This window comes from Nomascus leucogenys, chromosome 3 (assembly GCF_006542625.1).
Source record: "Nomascus leucogenys isolate Asia chromosome 3, Asia_NLE_v1, whole genome shotgun sequence".
NCBI classification, from domain to species: Eukaryota; Metazoa; Chordata; class Mammalia; order Primates; family Hylobatidae; genus Nomascus; species Nomascus leucogenys.
Window position 1 is genome coordinate 133,418,772 of NC_044383.1, and position 7,596 is coordinate 133,426,367.

A 7,596-nucleotide genomic window follows, 5' to 3' on the forward strand; every position below is an offset into this window, starting at 1 on the left:
TGTGTTGGGTGGATTGAGAGTAAAGGAGACAGGGTGAGAGTTAAGGAATAGGAATGAAATCCAAGTGCATGCTTCTTGCCCTTTAGTGTGTACACGAATCACCTGGGGATCATATTAAAATACAGATTTTGATTCAGTGCATTTGAGGTGTGGCCTGATTTTGCATCTCTAACAAGCTTCAAGCTAATATAGATGCTGCTGGTCTTGGAACATACTTTTGAGTAGCAAGGATATGGATAGTTTCCACAGAGTGTCAGTGTCCAACTACTTGTACCAAAAATGAGTATCACATTAATGAATCTTGAAAAATGTAAAGAAGACCAAACAGTACTTACCACTGTTTCTGTTGTGTTTTAGAATAAAAGATGTGGTAGTTCTCTTATTACATTGAAGGATTATTTGATTTTGAAATATATATATTTTTTATTGCGATGCATGCTTATCCCACATGGTGGCAGTCTCGTCTCACTGTGTGAGCCTTTAGCAAGAAGTGCTTGCAGTACAATTTTACATGGGAAAAAAAATAGACTTTCCACAGGATAATTTTCATGATACTTTTTTATCCAGAAAGTTACTAAACATTCTTAGATATGGAACAGATAATATGTTCCTAAGTTATTATAAAGTTATGTAAATCATTTGGTAGAGTGATCTGGTTTATTATCAAAAAATTTTTCAATGTTTTTCTAGGAAATAGAGGCATAAATGATAAAATTTTAAAAACTGAAGATTGTCTTCATGTCTCCGGTCATGCCTTTTTAAAGAACATTATATTGGGTATGTCCTGTGTAAATGGTACAGTGCTATCCACTGCTTTAGATAAAAATTTATGTTGTCATTGTAACCCTTTGTGGGAGTTTACAGGAAGATTCTGATTTTCTTCCATTAGTTTAAAAATTGTATGTTTGCCCCGTTTTTATGCTTTCTTCAGTTTTTGTACAAAAGCGTTTTGTCCTAGGTACCTTAAGGAAAGCTTTCAAAATGCTTTTTTTAGACTAAAACATCTTTTAAAGAAATACTTACCTGTCATTTTATTTTTTGCAAATTCAATTTGTCTTTTTAATATCAATGTATATTCTGTTAACTTTAAATTTATGGAAATATTCTAACAGTTTTAGTCATTTTATATGATTTTATACTGTTTTAAAAAACAAAACCCCATAGCTTTTTTTTAATAACTGTTTTCAAAAACAGCATAAAAGTAAGATACATATTTAACACGGTTCCAACAAAATAGAATATTCTGTTAGTAGCAAAGGAAGGAAGTCTGAGGACTTCATTTAAAGTTATTGAGAGTGTGTGTGGTGTGTGTGTGTGTGTGTGTCCCCCACCAAACAAGAGACTTCTTTGTTCATCTCTCCCTGGCTGAGTTTGACTCTGAACCTTTCTTTCCACTTCTCTCTGCTGCTTCCATTTCAATTCTGTTCCTGCCCCCCATGCCTCTCACCCCAATTCTCTTTTTAGTATGTTTTATTTTAGCTAACTACTTTTCTTTACCCATTTAGCAGGGAAATAATGCAATCCCTCTGTTTCCCAGGGCCCCTCCTAAATACTGAGTAGATTTGTAAATAATGTTTATAAATACAATAACGCCATCCCTACTCTTTGTTACCTCCAGACACTCAAAAAATATCAGCAGATAAAGCAAAACACGTTAGTACATGGAAGAAATACTGTGCTGAGGCTGAGAATTGTAACTCCCAAGAGCACTGGAGGAGTATGTTGGGATAGAACACACTGCCGCTTCACTAGGGTGTTTATCCAGCTTGTTTTTTTATTTTTTGAGACACGGTCTGACTCTCACACAGGCAGGAGTGCAGTGGCACAATCATGGCTCACTGCCGCCTTGAACTCCTGGGTTCAAGCAATCCTCCTGCCTCAACCTGCCAAGTAGTTTGGACTGCAAGTGTGCCTCACCATGTCCAGTTATGTTTTTTATCTTAATTTTTTTTGTAGTGACAGGGTCTCACTATGTTGCCCAGTCTGGTCTTGAACCCCTGGGCTCAAGCGATCCTCCTCCCTTGACTTCCCAGAGGGCTGGAATCACAGGCATGGGCCACCACACCCAGCCAGGTGTTTTAGCTTTCAAGATCAAAGATGCCGAGAAATTACAGCATTGCATGAGTACAAAAGTTAGAAGACCACACATTTCAGAAAGTGAAAACCTCCATGTTCCTTTAATAACAATGGGACTGTAGATACCATTAGTCTAAGCAGTGGTTCTCCAACTTGAACATCAGAATCTCCTGGATACACAACTTTTGTGAAGACACATTACTGGATCACACCCCCAGAGTTTCTGATTCAGTAAGCCTGCAGTGGGGCCCGAGAATTGGTATCTTAACAAGTTCCCAGCTGATGCCGAAGGTGGCAGTCTGCAAACCACACTTCCTGAGAACCCTGATGTAGAGCAATGCCCTAGAAGCAGTGTCTCTATGTAACATATGGTTTAGATGTCTCCGTTACTATCTGGTAATGAAATTATAGATAATATGCTTGCCTATATATTCAATTTTTAAAAATCAACAGTGTCTGAACTAATGCACCAGAGATATAAAATGAAAGCAATTTATAATTTTTAAAATTATAAATTTTAATTTTATAATTTATAAATTTTAAATTTATAAATTTTAACCTCAGCAAATGCTGAGGTTACACACAAGAAGAACAAAGACAAGTCCCACATATTTCTAAAACATTCCCAAGGGGATATCCCCTCCTAACCTCACTCCCGTTGTAGCCTCGTTTTGCCCCTCACACCCTCTGACGTTTGAACTCTTGGGCCAGAGAGTAGGACCTGCAATAGGACCCATCCTTTTTCAAATTTGTTCCCATGCAGTGGGACTGTCACGAATATGTTTATAAATGTTATGCCATAATATATACATGAAAGTATGGAAGTATAGACTACTTAAATGCCAGTTTGGAATTTTAGAGCAGTTTGCATTAATTCCTCTTACAAATTTATATTCACTTTCTTATTTCAGCTGTTTTTGAACTAGAGTGAATTAGAGAGCCAAGACTTATCTTTATAAATTTGTGCCTGAAACACACTAATCAATATATGGTATGCTTCTCCTAACAAAAACTCATCTTGACAAATAGAGCAATGAATTCATTCTATGAAGATTATATAGATTCTTACAGGTTATAAACATCTGTTACATAACATTAGTATTGAAAACTTTCACTTTTTCTGATAACCAAAACTCAATCTGTGATTATTGGTTAATTATTAAACAAGTCCATTTGCCTAGTATTTAAGTGCATTAAAAGTGGGCATTTATATAGAGCTCATTTCAAATGCCAAGCACATCTGTCTCAGTATGAAGACCAGAATTCTGTCCCTAGGTTTACCAGCAACACCAATGGCCTTTTCCAAGTTAACCTCTATTTGCCTGAGTTTTGTTATTTATAAAACCGTGATCTAAATATTAGCCTTCCCTACCTCAGCCACTGTAAGGAATGTAATAACGTCTGAAAATTATTAGAAAAACAGAATTAGCATACACAAAGATTTATGATCTTAAAAATCGTAGTCCTTTAGAAGCTCTGTGAATCAGATATATTTGAATAAGGAAGAACAAATAGCAAGTCTTATATCAGGATCAGCAAATCAGTATTATTACTGCTATAGTCAGGATAAAAATTGATACATTATCTTTAATAAAATAATGAAGATCAAAATGTCTTTGAATTTCATAGGCATCTTTGATTTCAACTGAATTTTTTCTTTGTTGTGTGTTTACTCCAGGGAGCCAACTCAGGATGCGTTTGTTGCCAACTATCATCAGGATACAAGATCTTACTGAAATTACTCTGGTTACCTTTCAAAACAGAACTGTAACCAAATCCCAGTACCTGGAAATTTGTTTTTTAAAACAAAGATATTTATATTTGTCTGTTGTCATACTATAAAGAACTACCAGACACTGGGTAATTTAGAAAGGAAACAAGTTTAATTGACTCCAGTTCAACATGGCTAAGGAAGCCTCAGGAAACTTACAATCATGGTGGAAAGTGAAGAGGAAGCAAGGCACTTTCTTCACAAGGTGGTAGGAAGGAGAAATGCGGAGTGAAATGTGGGGGAAGAGCCCTTTATAAAACCATCAGATCTTGTGACAACTCACTATCATGAGAAAAGCATGGGGGAAACTGCCCGCATGATTCAATTACCTCCACCTGATCTCTCCCTTGGCACCTGGGGACTATGAGGATTAGGAGGATTACAATTCAAGATGAGATTTGGGTGGGGACACAAAGCCTAACCATATCAGTATTTAAATTCATAAATGCATATTTTTTCCTATCTGGTATAGACAGTAAATACTTCTGGAGGTTTAGTCATAGCATAGTTAACATATTTTTCACAGATTCTTTATAAAATATCTCTAAATATAAAAATTATCTTAATTTAGAATGTTATCTTCCTGTTCTTTTATAGAGCAGATTGCCTCTCAAAGACTTTTAATTAAGCAGGTAAAAAAGAGACTTTGGAGTCAGGCCAATGCTGCTTACCAATAGTATGACTTTAAGTTACTTAAGCTTTTTTAAAAAAAAAAAAAAAATTTTCCCTCAAATATTAAATAATAGAAACAGTGCCAACTTTGAGATTGTTTGACGGACTCCATGTAAGAATGTGAGTCACATAACTCAGCAGAGCGGCCTCCCTGTGAGGGCACCCTGGGCTCTCCAGCCTGAGACAGCAGAGTATAGGAACTTGAGCATGGGCTCTGACAAGACCTTAACTGCCTACTCCATGATATGCATGGCCTTGAGTAGGCTATGAAACTTCTCCATGCCTCAGCTTCCTATCTGCAAAATGGTAATGATTATGAAGTTAATATAGTACATGTCAAATGCTCAGGATAGTATCTGGTGCATACAGCATCGCATTAAACTAAGATGCCACTGAGAGTAATTTGTGCCATTATGGGTACTACTAACAAAAACACTGGTAATTTGTGTTTAAAAGACATATCCTGATTTTTTAAAGATTTTAAACTATGAAGATTGCTATCTAGGAATGGTGATCTGGTAGTAAGCACTCAATGAATGTTTACTGTTATTAGGAGTACTAGAAAATAAGACTCCCTCCCTCTGTCTACTTGTAATCACATGCATTCCAAGAGTAACCACCATGAAGAGGAGGAAAGAACTAAAAATTCCTCTCAAATGCTTCCCTAGGCACAGGTCTTTTGAATGCTATGCTACTGAACCTAGGATTCACATGGTTCCATCTTAGGTCAGGACTGTTTGTAGGTCCTATTGTTAGGTCCTGTTGTTTCAGGGAGCAGAATACAAAAGATGAAAAGTACTTATAAAGGAATTCCATTCTTTATTGGCTCTCTCAAAAGATTCTAAAAGGAACCCAACTGAAAGCCCCCAAAACACTTCTCATAGCCCTTTTCCTTTTGAATTTTTAATTGCCCAGTACTCCCTGAAGACTTTCAAATGTCAAATGTTCCATCCTTCTCTCCCCTTAGACTCTGGCTCCCAGATATGTATTAAGAATGATCTAAGCTTTCGCTTGCATCTCAGGTAAGATGCTCTTCTGTGTCCCTCTGGGTCACTAGACATTGGGGGAGCTCTCTCCAGTCCTCAGCTGAACCATGCCATCCAGGTATCTACTCTCATGTGGGGACCGCCTCTGTATTCCAAGAGGAAGTGGAGCCTCAGTCCTCCCACTTATCCTCAAATTCTTCAGAGAGTTCATCGTTCCTCTCCCCTCCTTAGAGCTAACCCCTGGGGGTCCGGCTCAGAACCCTGTCCACACTCGACCCCAGCCTGTGAGGCATGATACAATTATCTGTATGCCTCTGGTTTAGGCCAGAACCGCAGCTCTTGATGTTTAAACCAGGCTGCCATTTACTCAAAAACTTTTTGCCTGAAAGCTATTGTCTATACCATAATCTCCAAAACTCTCTTTTGAAATTCAATTCCCAGCTTTTTTTTTATTCAACAAATATTTGTTGGACCCCAGGATGTGTCAGACTCTATTTTAAATATTGGAAATAGAAAAGTGACCAAGACCCTGTTCTGGAACTTGTATCAGTGACAGTGACATTTTTCTTTCTGTTTGTTTCTTCATCAATAGCTCTAACTTCAGGACAAAGAGGAAGAAGTGCCCTAGCTAACTGAGCAAGGGAAAACAAGGTATTTTGTATATGGGATGAGGAAATAAATCATTTAAAACATAAAATATTATCCCACCATAAATATTTATTAAACATATATTCTCCCTTCCTCCACACTCACATCTAATCAGTAGCCAGTGGATCCTTTTTACTTCCCACGTGGCTCTCAACTTTCCCTTTTTTTCCCTGCTGCTCAGGGCCTGCCACTGTTTCTGCATCTTCAGCCTGAATTACTGATACTACTGATGGGTCTCCCTGTTCAGTCTCCTCCTTCTCCAATGTGTTCTATCCCAGCTCCAGTTAGGCTGTTTCCTAATGAAATTTTTCAAAGGCTCCTCCAGTGACCCTAGTGAAGTTCAGTGCTTTAATTTGGTGAGATGTCTCCTTAACATTCTACCTTCCATATTTCATTGTTTGGGTATCATACCCCATTCTAAGCTAATTTCTCACAATTTGTTCTTCCCCCTAAACAATATGGGCTGTCAATTTTCTGTGCTTTTGTTCATGCCTGGAATACCCTTCATTTCCTTCTTAGCCTGGAAAAATTCCCGTAACCCTTTATGATCAAGCTGCAATATCACTTTCTTCTCTTGAAGGCCATCCATGCCCCAGGATTAATTGCTCTCTCCTCTCTGCTACACCACTTCTTCATACTATTAGATAAGTCCCTATCACAATGTGGTCTAGCTTGTTGTTCATGCATACATCTTCTCTCTAGATTATGAGTTCTTTGAGAAAGGCTGTTTGTCCATCTTTGTAGCTCCAGTATCTGGCATAATACCTGTCAATTAGAAGGTGTTCATTAATATTGGTTGATAATATTTTTACATATTTACATACATGCATAAACCATCATATGTACCTACACGCACATATATTTTTAGATGTTTTGTAATTTAATATATCTGTATTTCTGTCCTAAATGTTCAGTAGCTGCTGATGTTTCTTTTGGAACGTATCCATAAATACAAAATTGCCTTTTATTTTAAATAGACTAATATTCTATTTGAAGGCTTTCATAGTTCTGACAGTTTTGACAGCTTAACTGTATCTGAAAGTTTATTATTAATCTGTAACACTTTATATTCTGTACTCTGTATCTATATTTAATATGCTGTTTAAATAAGATTCCTCAGATAGTTAAGAAGACACAGTCAAAAACATGAGTCAAAGGCAAGAACTTAGGCATTGCCAAATCAAGTGATCCAGTGGTTTGAAATAAGCTATCAGGTTCTCATTCTGTTTCATGATCATTTAATTTCTCAGAGAGGAATATTTAAATTCAGCTTTAAGGTGAGAAACAACAATAGTAAAATCCAAAAGAGAATCATTTTAGTCTTTTTTTCTCTCATTGTCTTTTTTTTCCTCATTAGTCCATGAACTAGTATCACCAGGAAAGACCTGGGATCCTGGTTTGAAACTATGATGTAAAGAAAAGTAGAAAGTGCAATAGAGTAAA